This window comes from Canis aureus, chromosome 25, assembly GCF_053574225.1.
Source record: "Canis aureus isolate CA01 chromosome 25, VMU_Caureus_v.1.0, whole genome shotgun sequence".
NCBI classification, from domain to species: domain Eukaryota; kingdom Metazoa; phylum Chordata; class Mammalia; order Carnivora; family Canidae; genus Canis; species Canis aureus.
In genome coordinates, this window is record NC_135635.1 from 19,343,793 (window position 1) to 19,360,071 (window position 16,279).

At 38.2% G+C, this 16,279-nt stretch overlaps 1 long non-coding RNA gene across 3 annotated transcripts in view; it reads right to left on the reverse strand.

Annotated features, from left to right (window-relative positions):
• Positions 1-5,646: 5,646 nt before the first annotated feature.
• LOC144297041 (uncharacterized) overlaps positions 5,647-16,279 on the reverse strand; it is a 99,257-nt gene continuing 88,624 nt past the window's right edge. For 2 of the 3 annotated variants that reach the window (XR_013364079.1, XR_013364078.1), the window contains 3 exons: positions 10,711-10,803; positions 9,244-9,391; positions 5,647-8,681 (listed from right to left, as the gene is read on the reverse strand). This is a non-coding gene — a long non-coding RNA (uncharacterized LOC144297041). Of the gene's footprint in view, positions 8,682-9,243; positions 9,392-10,637; positions 10,804-16,279 lie in introns of those variants that run through there. The other variant, XR_013364081.1, reaches the window with a different exon arrangement.

Below are 16,279 nucleotides of genomic sequence, written 5' to 3' on the forward strand. Positions count from 1 at the left end.
CTTGCTTTTAATCTCTTAAAGTGAATTTTTAATTTGAGATATTGTATTTTTCATCCTTAGAAGGTCCGTTTGGAACTTCTTTTTTGAGAGAGAGAGAGAGAGAGAGAGAGAGAGAGAGAGAATGAGCACAGGCATGCCTGGGGGAAAGGGGGAAGGGGTGAGGGAGAGGAGAGAGAGAAACTTAATCACATTCCATGCTCAGCACAGAGTCCAAGATGGGACTCAATGTCACAACCCTGAAATCATGACTTGAGCCCAAACCGAATATTGGTTACTTAATTGATTGAACCACCCAGGTGCCTTTCCATTTGGAAATTTAAAAAACATCTTCCATTTTTCTATTCATTATGCATATGCTTTCTTTTTAAATACTTGAACATTTTGTTTTTTATTTTAATTATTTAAAAGATTTTATTTATTTATTTCAGAGAGAGAGTGAGACCAAGAGAGAGAGAGAAAGAGAGCACAAGAAGGGGAACGGAGGGAGGAAGGAGAGTAGACTCCCTGCTGAGCAGGGAGCCAGATGCAGGGCTTGATCCCAGAACTCTGGGACCATGACTTGAGCTGAAGGCAGATGCTCAACAGACTGAGCCACTGAGGCGCCCCAATTCTTGAACATTTTAAAAATATATTTATTAAGTGCTTTAAACTTCTGTTAATTCTATCATCTCTGTCATTTCTGGATGTTTTTTTATTGGCTGGTAATGTGTTACATTATTTCTAGTTTTTCCTGTTAATGTGTCACATTTTCTGCTTCTTTATATGTGTAGAAATTTTTATGGATTGTGTTTTCATGTTCTCAAGTTCTAGATTTTATTGTATTCCTCAAAGACTGTTGGCTTTTGTTCTAACAGATAGTAAATTACTGTTACCAATTTATCATTTGGAGGCTTGTTTTCAAGCTTTTTAAAAAAGAGAATCTAGAGTAGCTTTAAACTAATGGAAGTTTAGTTCTGCTACTAAGGCGTGATTTTTCTGGTTCAGGTATTTAACAAGGATGCTCTACTCCGGGTGGTTAGAACTTGAAGGTCTCCCAGATCTGTGAGAGCTCTAGGAACTACTTATGACTCCACAATCTTTTTTTTTTTTTTTTTTTTTTTTTTTTTGCCTAGCCTCGTAGGGTTTTATCCTATGTATATGCATAATATTCAGCTGCCATCTAAAAGAGAATCTTTATGCTGATCTTTGGAGCTTTCTCTCTATGGATCTCCCTTTTCTTGGATAGTCTTCCCTAAAAATTCCAGGCATGCTTTCCTGAGCTCTATCTTGCTAATTCAGCAAGTCTGTATGCTTTATTTGGAATAGCTCCATCTGGTCCCTACCTCTATAAAGGCCCAGGAAAGCCTGTGAATACAGAACCAGAGCAATTGCAGGGCTCCACTCATTCATTTTTCTTCTCTCAGTGATCAGAGCCTTCTGTTTTCTGTTATCCAATGTATGAAAACCATTGCCGCGCATATTTTTTTAGCTTTTTTGTTGTATACCGTAGAATGACAATATCCCAATTATTCAACTATAGCAGGAACTCAGTAATTAAATTTTAAAGTTGTCTTTTGATTATAAATCATAAAGCATACTGCTACAAGACAATATTCCGTAAGTCTCTGATACTTTTGTATGTTTTGTGAGCAAGGCATGGATTACCTTTTATTCTTCCCACTATGTTTTTTTTTTTTTTAAGATTTTATTTATTTGTTCATGAAAGACACACAGAGAGAGGCAGAGACATAGGCAAAGGGAGAAGCAGACTCCAAGCAGGGAGCCTGATGTGGGATTCGATCCTGGGACTTCAGGATCATGCTCTGAGCCAAAGGCAGACACTCAACCGCTGAGCCACCTGGGCGTCCCTCTTCCTACTATATTTTTAAGGGTGTTTGTATAGCAGTCTTGAGAGGTGGAGTTAAGGTCCTTCAGAATTAAGGGTAGGTTTCTTACAACTTTGGGAAAAAGCTCCCTATAGAACAAATGGCAGACATACTTACTTGCCTTTAAAAAGAACTGGTTCCCCCCCTGTAAAGCAACTCACTGTATTTACAGACATTTTCTGGATTTCTTCACTGTGGGAATTGGTACTTGAAGAACTGATATCAAAATGTTGATAATCTGTCCACTGCCATTGCTATCAGTAATAAATTGTCTTTTGTTTCTGATCCAGGGGTATTATGTTTACCATGAGCATCCATGAAACTGTGACAGGCTAAATTATTAGCTTGCAAGTAGGGTAAAGTCTCAGACCCTTCCTAATTTTTAATACACACTTTCTGAATATACCATTTATATTGAAGGGGATAAAAATAAAATATGTGACAACTTATAATAGCTAATATTTGTCTAGGGAATACTTGCAAAAGTTGCCTTTACATAAAATCATTCAAAAACTGAGCAAAGTTAAGTTTTGTTTTCTCATTTTTCACACGAGCAACCGAGGTTCAGAGAGGATGTGATTTGGGCAGAGCCAAATGGGTAGTTAAGAGCAAGCCAACATTCCATTTTAAGCTTTTCTGTTCCCCTTCCGATGTCTTGAAAGCTCCTCACATGCACAATTACAATATTAACATAAAAAAGCATATAATTGAGGTTTACATTATGTGGTAGGCTAAAATAACTATAGAAATTCAGAAGAAATGAAGTATAGTGCCAGCTATATTTCTGTGAAAAGACTGACCGGAGGAAGAGGGACCAAGTGACCTAAGCTAGTGCTCACAGCTGAACACGCCTCGGCGTTCTTGGGAAGGTTTCTATAAATCCTGCAGTCTGCAATGGAGCTGTGCTATTTCCTGCCTTGCAAGTGAGGATATAAATGAGAGCATATACACGAAACATTTTGAGTGCTAATTCCTTTCCCTGCATATACACCATACACAACTCTCACTTACCCACTGAGCTGCTCATGATTGGATTGCAAGCTGACAAGAAGGGGTTTTAGTGGTTATGGGCAGGGTGGGATGAACCTTGGTCTCCACAGGTACTGGTAGGGTTGTGGGCTGTTTTCTGGCAAATGATTTGACAAAATTTGTTTTTTAATTCTTACTCTGAAAAGTAAATAAGTTAAAATACTCATTACCAAGTAAGTACTTACTTGTACTTTAATAACCCATTTATAAAATCTTAATAAGGCATTTAAAAGTCCTTGTGCATACCAGAATGTTGAAAATAAAACCTTCTCTCTTAAATTCTCTGCCCTCCCAAATCCTAAATCTAACATGACAGGACCCAAGAAGGAACACAGGAGCCAATAGGTCCTATTGGTCATTGGTGTCAGAGGGGTATAGAAATTGACCAATAGCAAATGTCCTTTGAACATGTTCAAAAATCAGTCTTAACACCATTTTTTAAAAATTTTAAAATTTATTTTAGATAGATAGAGAGAGAGAGTGAGTTCAGAGAGGGGCAGAAGGAGAGGGAGAGAGAGAGAAAGAATCTCAAGCAGACTTCCTGCTGAGCACAGAGCCTGATGCAGGGGTCGATCTCAGGACCCTGAGATCATGACCTGAGCCAAAATCAAGGGTCAGACGCTTAACTGACTGAGCCACCGAGGTGCCCCAAAAATCAGCCTTAAATTGCTATTTTAAATCTAACTTTTTCCTCCAGAGGGCCAAGTGGAAAAGAGGGGAACAATATGATCAATCTTCCAAGTTCTAATGGGAACATTAATAACTTACATAAACAGCAAATATGACTAGCAGAGAAAAATGGATATTATCTTGAACGGGATTCTATAACCAGAAGCTTCTTATATTTGGCCTTGAATCTCTGGAAATCTGCTACGGAGAAACAAATTGGGTTCTTTTACAAGTTAAAAAAAATGACACCTTAAATACTTTTTCGCAACTGAGGGGTATTTCGCAGCTACAGAAGATGTGAAGGCAAGATATAGAATATGTCTCCAAAATTCAGGGAGAAAGGAAAATGGCAGAAGCCGAGAATTTTGCAATGGCAAGAAATGCATTTGAATAAGTGTGTGGAGTCAGGGCTTAATAAGGAGGTAAGTGAAGTGGACATAACAGAATGCAAAAGGAGAGCTAGTATTTACTGCCAGATGAGGTACAAAGAGCCATTCCTGAGGACATGGAGTTGTAGGAAATCTGAAGCTGGAGTCACATTGGAGCGCTCAAGGTCAAGATCTTAAAGACTTTCTATCACTCTCATGGAAATGATCCTTCAGAGAGTACAGATAGCAGAAGGAGGTAAGATAAGCATGATTGCATTTGGAAGTAAAGCAATAATATTAAGACAGTGCCATAGAGGTTTGAGATTACAATATATTAAATTGTATTCTATTCTATTTTTTTTTTAAAAACTAGCACATTATAAAATTTTCCTAAAATTTAAACAATGAAGTCATAAACCAAAAAAGTAAACTATCTAACCACAAAATGAGATAGATCGAATTTCATTTCACCCATGAGAATAGTTGATGGGTCTAAATGTAGTCAGTAGGCACTAGACTACAGCCATTTTTAGGAAAATATTGTGACAAAATATTTAGAAAAGGAAAGTGTGAGCCTGAGGACACGGATTAGATATTCCCTACAATGGGAAAACAAACCACTCTGTCCAAGAAGTCAACTAGACCTAGTTGAGAAAAACAGGAGAAAGAATAATGTAGAGGCCAGAGTGGTGGGTAACTGGAACCTCAGTTGGTGAAAGAGGCCAAGAGGGCTTTTGAAGAACGAGGCAGTCTAATATACAGTTCGAAATTAACTGTGGGATGATTCCATATCCTTTTACTGTTGCCATTAGACCTCTAGTTAACGCACACAGCTGTGGCACGAGAGTGGTCTTCAGAGGAAAGGGAACCAAGGGAGAGGGGCTCTGCAGGGAGAACTGCCCAGCTGCCAGAGACAGATTGGACAACCCTGGCACATGGCAGAAACCAGAGCCAGATGAGTCAGCTGTAGCTAAAAGAAACCAAACACCTACAAATTAAAGGAATTTGGGGGAAGGCATTGGACTTCTTAAGGGCAAGGTGACCCAAGCTGACATCTGAGTAACATGGATAAGAAAGGACTCTTTTTAAACATTGTCTAATTTGTATCTTGAAATGGCAAGGCCCTGATTGTCTTGCGGAAAAAGTTTAGATATATGTAGTTTGGCAAACTTTAAAGCAAAGTGTACCAATTAACTGTTCATGTGGGCTTTAAGAGTTTTACTGGATGAAGATTTGTAGGAATATCAAATAGCAGTATATATTTTCAATCAAAAAAATAACTTCAGGGGCACCTGAGTGGCTCAGCCAATTAAGTGTCAGCTCTTGCTCTCAGCTCAGGTCATGAGCTCGGGGTCCTGGGATCGAGTCCTGCATCCAGCTCTGAGCTCAATGGGGATTCTGCTTGAGGATTTCTCTCCTTCACCCTCTGCCCCTCCCCGCTCAGATAAATAAATAAATCTCTTTTTTTTTTAAGATTTTATTGATTTATTCATGAGAGACATAGAGAGAGAGAGAGGCAGAGACACAGGCAGAGGGAGAAGCAGGCTCCACGCAGGGAGCTGGACGTGGGACTCGACCCTGAGTCTCTAGGATCAGGCCCTGGGCCGAAGGCAGGCTCTATACCGCTGAGCCACCCAGGGTTCCCTCTACTAGTATTTTTAAACAATAATAATGCTGAGTGATTAACAAGTACCAGTTTCTTTTTTAATGACAGGCTTTATTATGTGACTAGTTGGGCTGAGTAGAACAGAGGCCCAAATAAACACAGCTTGAAGAAGATCAGAGGTTCTCTTTTCCTATATAAATGCAAACATATGAGGCAGCTCTGCTCTGCAATGGTGTCAGGATCCAGGCTCCTTCTGATTTATTGCTCCACTATTTCTGGGGTATCTCCCTTTCTGCAACAACCAAATGGCTCACCAGCAGGTCTTCATTATGCCAGCAGGAAGGGGAGAAATGAAACTAAAAGGGGGGCATCATTCAAGAAAACATCCTTGATGTTAGACATATCTGTTTCTTGTCTACGCTGCTAGCTAATCTTAGACTCAGGGCCACACCAGTTGTGAAGAACTGCGACAATGGCCACTTTCACAGGTGATGATGAGCCTAACTGAAAGAGGAATTTCTGTTGCTCTGCACAAGAAGCAATATGGGGGACTACTAGCCATCTCTGACTCCCTCACTAGACTGGGGGGTTCCACAATGGGGAAATAGAGAATTTCCATACCCTCTGCCTCTGAGTAAAAGTACACTTGTTTGGAAATGGATGAAATTGAGGCCACTTGTGGGTATTCTTTAATAACCATCACAAAAGTCACCACAAAATCTTCCCAGCCACCGCAAAATCTTTCTATTTGCTTACCAAGTTGGAAAGTGGAGTACGTCCCATGGAAAGCCAACTCACGTCAGAAATGTCTAAAATGAATTTTGAAGGGTGGCAGTACTTGTTGAGCTCTCCACATGGCATGGCCTTATTCCTTGCTCTGTAAGTGATCAAACTGTGGCTGACAATAGCTACATCCTCAAAAGCCTGGTGTAAGGAAATTTAAATGCCAATTTGCTAAGTTAGAGTAAAACTCACAAATCTTGAAGGTGAAGTCTGGGTGCTGCTCCAGTATTCTCTCCCAATCACTGCGTGCTGACTTGTAACTGAGTTTTAAAAGTCCTACAGTTTTTATCTTTAACAGAAGCTTCTTTCTTGTAGACACTCCTCACTCTTGTCGAGATCCATATTATTAGTTCCATGTACTGCACTTAAATATTGAGCCATCGCACAGTGTCTGTGTTGTCATTAATTATGAGCATGTCTTACATTTTTTTTTAGATGGTAAGCTTGCAAGTCTCTTCAAAGTAGGGGTATTCATCTTTGTGACCCCACTGAATAAAACACGATGCTTTGTGCACACAAGGGGATGAATAATTTACAGGGCAAATTAAGCAAAAGAGCGACACAGATTCCTATATGGAGAGTATTTGCTGTGAGGATGGAGGTGTTCTGTATCTTCTCTAATTTGGTAGTCACTGAGGTACAAGCTATTGAGCACTTGACTTACGGCTAATGTGACTGAGGAATTGAATGCCTAATTTTAGTTAGCTTTAATCACTTTCAATTTAAACATAACTAGCTGCATGTGGCTAGTGGCTACTTCGTTAGACAGGGCCAACAGAATATCCAGCAAAAATCTCCACCTTCTTCATTTTTTAAGCCATGTTTTTCTTTCTACTCAAAAATAAGTAGTGTTCTCAGGAAAAACTTTGTTCTGGATGCCAGGCTTGGCTTTGGGTTCCAGGCTCTGTGCTGAGAGCTCTGCTTTTATCAATGATTCATACCTCACAAAAACCCTGTGTGGCAGATTTTGTCATTCTCCACATTTGACCAAAGCAAGGAGATGTGAAGACTATTGATCCTGGTCATCATTTAGCTGGAGCTGCTTCCCAAAAATTGAATGGATTAAGAAGTGGGTGAATGAATGGGTTAAGATTAGTGTCTCAGACATTGTGCCAGGGCTAAGTGAATACACTTTCCTGTAATCAGGGTCCTTGGCCTGGATGAGAAGATGAATTCTAGAACTCCCATATGCCTAAACACAGAATGTGAGTTACAGCCCAGCCTCTGCCTCTTTCCACACTGCAGATCTAAGTGCCCTTGCTTCACTTGGAGAGCACTTTGCAAACACATTTTTAGATGAAGGAGGAAGCTGGAGCACGAATGTTTCCTACATTCAGGTCCTAAAGAACAGCAATTAGAAAACAGTCTCCCCCCCCGCCACCCCCGGGAACTAAACTGACTGGCACAAAAATGTTTGCTCAAGGAGGGCAAACTTCCACAGACAAAAAAGATTATATGCTTTTTATATGGCTTTTTTTTTTTTTTTTGATGGAAAAAGGATCTGGAGCAGGGAGAAGGGGGCTCAGAAGGACCTTTTTTCTTAATATATAAAATGTTCTTAGAGTTTCTGTTTGGGCCTTGTGTGTGTTTATTTGCTTTTTGTTTCTTAAAGTCATAATCCAGTGTCTAACTAAGGTCTCACAGACTAATTTCAGTAAAGACCAGAAAGAAGCATTCCTTCCACCTGCACACAGTAAGGCTTGCTTTAAGGTTGGTGCTTAAAGAAGACATTAGATCATGCTGTTTGGGAGAATAGGACTAGAAATTCATAACACAAATCGCTCGTTATGTAGGATACACAATGGAGCAAAAATATCTACCCCAACTGGGTCATGCATGATCTTTTGAGGTTAACAAAAGGCATGTCATGGTAGGGATGATGGAAATTTGCAAGAATCAAGTCCTTGCAGCCAATCTTGTCATTCTCTCTGCTTCTATTTCCCCTAGAACTGGCTCATCATTACTAGAACAAAATATACCACAGAATGAAGTTATGTTCCAAAAACTAAGAAAAAGTATTGCCTTGAGCATTCTCTATACAGGGATATTATTTTCCTTTGTGATATTAAACATGTATGTAGTTAAGTCAGCCTAGCAATTAGTTGGATTGATGTAAGTGTTTATCCTGTTCTTGTTAAAAGATGACTCTGTGATTTGGTTTAAGTGTGTCTGTATAAAAAATACGTTTTCATCTCTAACTGTTGATATATATTTGGATAGGCTGCTGTAAGCATCCACTACACTCAGTGACTTCCACTGTGATGTTACTTACTTTTGCATATTGCGCAACAAGCAGGTGGTGATGGTAATAATATTCTTGAAAGAAGACCTATATTCTCATGGCAACAATTTGCAATAGTGCTGTAGGGGTAAACAGGGAAGCCAAGATGGGAATTACTGTTAACAGTTGGGTTTGCACACCTGTATTAATGACACCCACCTACAGAGGGAAAAAAAGGGAGGGGGGACATTCCTGTAGGCTCCTGGCAATTTGTAAACATACGTACAACAACTGCCTACTGAGACCCTACTATGTGCATGTGTGCAAATCAATGAAAGCATCAGGCTCTATCAGAGGGAAGAAGATATGATTTGATATCTACTATAGTAAACATCTGCTATTTTTGCCCAGAATCCAATGTCTGTTTGGATACAACATTCTGATTTTGCTTATGGGAAATCCCAACATAGTCAGGGTACATGTATATGTGCTAGTACCCCTGGCTCCCAAGTTTGGTTTCTTGACCCAAGGCTGGCTAACGAGTCAGAGTGCTTAGTTCACTGTGGGCATATGACCAAACCCTGGGCCAATGAAGAGCCAAATTGTTGTGGAGCCAGTGAAGAAGAGGCACTTAATTTCACAGGAGGTTACAAAACTGGGATTTATCTCTAGATGTCTTGCCACAGCATGAAAAGCACTTACCTAAGAATAAAGCCAATAGAAAGAGAAACAGCTGGGAGAAAGAGACCTATATTCATTGAAGGTCTAGATTCATCTGTGCTAGAAGTTCAGCTTCTTGAATTTCCCAGTTACTGGGGGAATATGTCCCAAGACTTCCTCCAGTGGATGCCTGAAACCACAGATAGTACTGAACCCTATATATACTATGTTTCTTCCTATACATACCTATGATAAAGTTTAATTTGCAAATTTGGCACAGTGAGAGATTAACAAGAATAACCAATAATAAAATAGAACAATTATAACAATATACTATAGTCAGTTATGTGAATGTGATCTCTCTCTCTCTCAAAAATCTATACACTCTACTCTTCTTATGATGAGGTGAAGTGATGTGAATGACATAGGCATTGTGACATAGCATTAGGCTACTCTTGCCCTTCTGGAGGTCAAGATCTGTTAGAAGGAGGATAATCTGCTTCGGGACCGTGATGGACCACAGGTAACCGAAATTGCAAAAAGCAAAATCTCAGGTAAAGGGAAATTACTGTATCATTGGTGTTCTGTTGAGTGGTTGCACTGTAATTTGATTACCACATTCACACAGTTTTAGACATTTAGATTGCTTTAGGTGCTCTCATCACCAAATAATAGGGTAACTATGTGAGGACCTAATATGTTAATTAGCTTGACTGTCTAACTATTTTACTAGGCTTCTATATATCAAGTCATCATGTTTACTTTAAGTATATATAAATGTTATATTAAAAAATAAAAACAAATAAGACAAATAATACCAATCCAAAAATGTATTTTAATTTATGTAATACACAAAATTGTTTGCCTTAAAAATAAATAAATGCCTACACAGTTATAAGAAGGCAAACCTAACAGGACGATAAAAATGATGAAGGTGTGTTTCTAGGCATTAACCTTGCCTGTGGTTCACAGTGGTTTGAGGTATGTTTGGAAATTAATGATAACTTTTATTTTAGTGACAAAATAAGTGCTAAGGGGAATTTAAGTCTACTTTAAATGAGGCTATGAAAAAGAAACATTCTTTTAAAAAGAAATGTGATAGCCCTCAGGTAACATAAGCATTCAAATTTGTAAGTGAACTGCTCCCTGTTGACACATATAATGGCTTTCCATGTGATATCCAACAAATACTTGTACATTTACAGCTCTTTTGATCCCAAAGATTCAATGAAGAAATCTCCTTTAAAATATAATTAGATTAAAATAGATGTGGCAAAGAAAACCAAAATTGCATATCTTGCCATTAAGCCCAGTTACCATGTCAAATCTATAGATTGCCCTACAAGCAAAATCTCCATCTTGAGAATTTTATTTTGTTCAAACAAAAAGTGAAATAATTTTGTATGTTATAGAAAGCTCAAACAATTTGGCAAGGATTGGGAAAAATTCCATGTTTTACTATTTTATCAGATTCATTTTACCCAAATATAAAAGAACCATTTTTCTTACTTTGGCAAGATATTTCCATAAAAGTCCTGGAATTAATGCGATGGCCTGCCAGGTGAAAGACTTTGTTTTCCTCCATTCTGAGAATCAGCAGACCTGTTGATAAGATCATTATCATATCCACTAAAAATGCTGAGTCCAAAAAAAGCAAAAAGCTCTGTTTTTACGAACTGGCAAGTTGTGATTGTACGTTAGTGGAAACTAGATAGTATATATTTCTAAAATTGTGCTAATCTAATTGTATTTGATATTTTACTAGATGAGAAAAATATTCAAACACAAGTGTATGAAAAGAAATATAAAAATTATTTTTAAAATTTTATTCAAACAAAATACAGGTAACTTTTGTTTCTAAGCATATATTTTTGAGAAACTTGACCACTGCTAATAATAATAATAAAAGTAATAATAATAAACTGGTTGTTATAAGCTTATTATTATATATATTTTTTGCAGTTGGAAACTTTCAATTTTAAGAGTTCTTGAAGATACTATTTCAGAATTTTCCTCCCAATTTTTACCATGTTACCAATCTCTTCCGCAGAGCTATTTTCAAAGTATAATATAATATCAAAGTGGAAAGTATGTACAATAACAATTCTCACCTAAATTTAGAAGAAAGAAAAAAAATTCTAAAATTTGGCAATTCAGAGTAAAAGAATTAAGGATAAATATGGCTAATAATGTACAAACAGCTATTTGAATCTGTTATAACCTATAAAGACTGTTGCTCTGGAACCAGATATTTTAGTCAATTGAAAACTTTGAAAGAATGATCTTAATTGTCCCTATCATTTATTCTAGGATTCACAAGGCAAAAAAGAAAGATTAAATGGGATACTTGGGGGATGAGGGGGAAATATTTAAAGTAAGCTTCTCATTTATTTTTCTGCAGTTATCCTGGAGATGAGCTTGCATTTAGAGTTTTCTCTTAACAATTACTAAAAAATGATCAATGAGAAAGTGTTTATATGTCAGAGGGCTTAAAGATATTTTAATATTTTAGCATGTATATGAGAACATCAGAACAGCCATTTATTTCTTCTGCTGCTTAAGTTCTTACAACATGAATAGTCATGATTTGACCTAATACCGAGTAAACGCAAATTACATTACGTGGGACATTTTATTAATCTTAATTGGGATCTAGGACTTGCAACTGACACCTAGGAGGAAAGGCAAAAATGAAAAAAAAAAAAAAAAACATAGAGACAATAACATAACCAACAAAAAACAGCTATCCAATGCAATTGCTTTGTTTGTGACTCTGGGTTTTATTTACCATAACAAAAGAGACTTCTAGAAAATGAAGTGATAGGCACAAGTTAGACATACTGATTAGTGCTGCTGGTTAAGTGGAAAAGACATCAGTTTTGTAGGAAGGGAGAATGTAATCAGAGCTTGATTTTGCTCAGTAGTTGTAGCTTTTATAGCTATATCCTTATGGTTTAAAAAAGGAAAACTTTATTAAAATTTCCACATGATATTTTACTGTGAATATGAAACTCTCTCTCTTCTATCCATTTGTACTTTACTGAAACAATGAGTTTGTTGGGTCTTTTAGTCTTTTGCTTTTTTAGTAAAACAAAATTTATTAGGATGTCAAGTATTGGGTTAGAATAGAACAAACTGTATTTAAAACAAAAGAAAAAAAATAAAGCAATCTCTTGCCAGTGTTATGATCATTTCCAATAACTTACAATTTGTAAGGATGAGAAGAGTCATTTGATAACTGTTGAAACTCTAAAATGCCTCTTATTAATCCAAAAGAATTAGAAGGCTGCCTTGAGACATTTGAAAAAAATTAACAATAACTACTTTTGAGTTTGTTAAGTTCCTCAAACAAGTCTAAAGGGAACAATATCCTATCAACATGAGCAGTGGATGAGTGAAGAAATTAAATGACTATTAAGTATTGTGTGAGCTGTTGAGATGGGACTCACATAGTGGCAGAGCTCCCACTCCGGCAGGCAACTCCCTGCGGACAAATCCCAGCCCTGCTGTCACCACCGTGTGATCCTGGGCCAGTTCTTTACCTTCCCAAGCCTCAGTTTCCTAGTTTGTCTTAGATGACAGCACGGTTATGAGAATGAATGTAAAGATGTCAATAGTGGGGACCCCTGAGACTCTGAGTGGAGTCCTGCTATTGAAAACTATTTTCATAAAAATGTGAAAACGTCATTTGCTGTACCCTCTCATTCTCTCTTGAGGGTCCACTGGAGTTTTTCCGAGGCTACATCATGTGAGATATCACAACAGATTCAATGAATGCAGAGCAGGGATGAGAATCCAGCAGCCTCTTATTAAGTCAGAGGAAAAAAGATATTTACAAAAATGGGAAGGAGTGCCTCTCCTCTCACTGAATCATTTTGTCTTCAAAAACATAGTTATTGTTCATAAGACTATGCTCTTGGTGTGAGCATGCATTGGATTTTTTAGTTATTTGTTAAATGAACTAATATAAAACATATTTAAATTTTCTCAATCTTAATTTCTAGAACAGTAATACTGTAAATATCCATAGATAGAACTCACATAATGAAAAAAGCTCTTTGAATCCTCATAAGACCATAATGGTCCTGAGACCAAAAAGTCTGAGAACTATTCATTTAAATCAGTGGCCTGACAAAAAGTTTTTTCCCCATAACTAAATTCACAAGTCAGAGAATAATTCTCTGTTAAACTATACATAGCCTAAATTTGTTTACAGAATACGTAATGACTATAGCTTTTAATAAACTTTTTTTTTAAAACAATTATATGTATGTTAGGCTCTTATCCTTATGGGGTGGAGGGGTTCTTAAAGGATATATATTTTTTAAGATTTTATTTATTTATTCATGAGAGACACAGAGAGAAAGACAGAGAGAGAAGCAGGCTCTATTCAGGGAGCTCGATGTGGGACTCGATCCCGGGTCTCCAGGATCACACCCAGGGCGGAAAGCAGGCGCTAAACCACTGAGCCACCCAGGGATCCCCTAATAAACTTTTTAATGAATTGTTGAGAGCAGTGGTTCTCAACTCTGGCTGCACATTAAAATCCTCTGTGACTTTTTATTAATAAAAATACTAATGTTTTGGGGGACTCACATCCTGTCAATAACATTTTATAAAAGCTCTTTGCCTCTATGGATTAATTTCATCATTTGGATAATAGCTTTAAGAACTACCTTATCTAAATAGTTATCACATGCTCCAAACCAAAGTGCACCAGATTCTAGGTTCATGCCTAACTTCCTAGCAGACCCTAAACAACTCCCAGGCAGATTCACTGTGTGAAGCTTTTCCCCCCTCTGGCCCCCTTGGAATGTAGCAGAGTGTGTAGATATTACACTAATGTTAAGTGGATAAAGGACTGAATAAGAGAAGTCCTAACTGTAGACTTCTACTCACTTTGTAGACCAAACAAAATGCCCCAAGTGGCCCTCAGGATACAGTATTCAATGTCCCCCATTTCACTGGGAAAAACAAAGAGAAGCCTATTCTAATCCCTTTCAAGTCGTCATCCATCCAGGGAGGTCCACAGTCTATGAAGACCTCCAGCTCTCATCCATTGTGCTGGCCCTTCAAAGTCCTGAGGCACTAGTTGCCCTGCAAAAACCAACACTAATGAGTCATGTTGAAATATGGAATGGGGACCAAGTGAGAGTCACAATGATGAGGCTACTTTTTCTTTGCTGCAGGCTTTCTTCAAAGGCAGGATGGCATGTGCTGCTGAGCTTAATGAGAAGGTTTGGAAATACACATGATCTCTCAAGAATATGGTAGCAGAGGCACTGTTGTGGGAGAGGACACAGCTCATGGGGTGAAGCCCAGCTGTGCCAGTAGGGTCAGCCTCAGAGGCTGCACCCAGAGGATGGCTATAGCTACCGATCTATTTCCCAACTGCCTCTTGCATGGGGCTAGGACAGAACCTCTATAGGCAATTCCTTGGTGAGAATTGACACTCTTTGATGAACTTGAGCCTTAAAGTTTACAACTCTTGGTCAAAGTTTCTTAAATACACATGTGTTGCAAGCTCATGCAAACATACCTTAGGAGGCCAATCCTGAGGTCTCACCACACAGATAGATGCCCAATACCAACCCTTTCCTCCTGTAGCCAAACCTTTATGGAGGGACTAGATGTGTTTTGTTTTTAAATAATAGCTTTACTGAGACAGAATTTACATAGCATAAATTTACCTATTTAAATTTTATAACTCAATGGTTTTTTATGCAACCACAAATGTTTCAGAATAATTCTCACCTCTAGAAACCTCCTATACATATTGGCAATTACACCCATTCACCTCAACCCTCTCCACTCCCAGTCCTAGGCAATCCTAATTACTTCCTATCTCTATGGATTTGTGAATTCTGGATATTTCATATAAATGGAATCACACAGAATGTGATCGGCTGTGCCTGACTTACTTCATTTAGAATGTTTTGAAGATTTGTCTTTATTATAGCATATATTAGTACTTCATTTCTCTTCATTGCCCAGTAATATTACATTGGACAGATATACCACATTTCATTCATTCACTCAGTTAATGGATATTTAGGTCATTTCACTTTTTGGCTATCGTGGATGGATGATGTGGAGACTTGTTTTGAAGCTACCAAAACACAACAAATTTTCCTTATATCCTTCTCCCTGACCCGATAGGTGGATACTAATCAAGAGATTCTTTCTATGGTTGGGAGGGGCTTAATGGTAAAGATAACATTTTTACTTTTGTCTAAAACTTGAAACTGTTAACAATGTCTCTAATAATGAGAGAAAAAATGCAAATAATACACAGGAATACAACTGGATTTGCTGAGTTCAGTCATACAGTCATAGAATGTTCAATGAAAAGAGGCTGAGAGAAGAGTGTATCTATTTCACAAGTTAGGGAACTTGAGTTCTAGAAAGTTTGAATGACTTGCCTATCTTTCTTGACTTCTGATGCTGATGGGTTAAAATGTTATGCTCGCAGGTTAAAAAAAATTAATAAAGCTCAAAAGCTTCACAAAGTGAAAAGAAATAAATGTATTTACTTGAGATTTTAAAATGAAACACTTGAAAGCTATTTCTTGTCTTCCTTGCCAGCTTGAGGAGACACGCCCTGGTGGTGATAAAAGAGGTTACATAATTCTGGCCCCAATGAGCGTCTGCACCTTCCCCTCCCAGGCTGTGGCTCACCCCCACCATGGGTGACAGAAGAACCAAGTGTTCCCTGGTGATAGACTAGTGAGCTAATGCCACCGCTCCAGGGTCCAAACTGGAAAGCAGAAGCACAGGCAGTCCCTTCCATCCCTGGGACCCACCAGCCAAATAACGTGGGGATGACTTCACCTGCCCCACCCATCCCCGCCAGGCACCTAATAGGGGCCAGGACGCACCAGAAAACATGTGTTCTGAAAGCCCAGACAGCGAAGGTCCTCAGATAGTGGTATGAAGACCCAGAAGCACTTTGGGGCTAAAATTCAGTTCCTGGGTGCAGTGACAGCAATAGTATAAATAGCTGCACATGCCAGCTGTGTTTAAAGTACAAACTGCCCTGCTTTGTGCTCAGCTAGCCAAGGACTTCTGCTGTTAGACC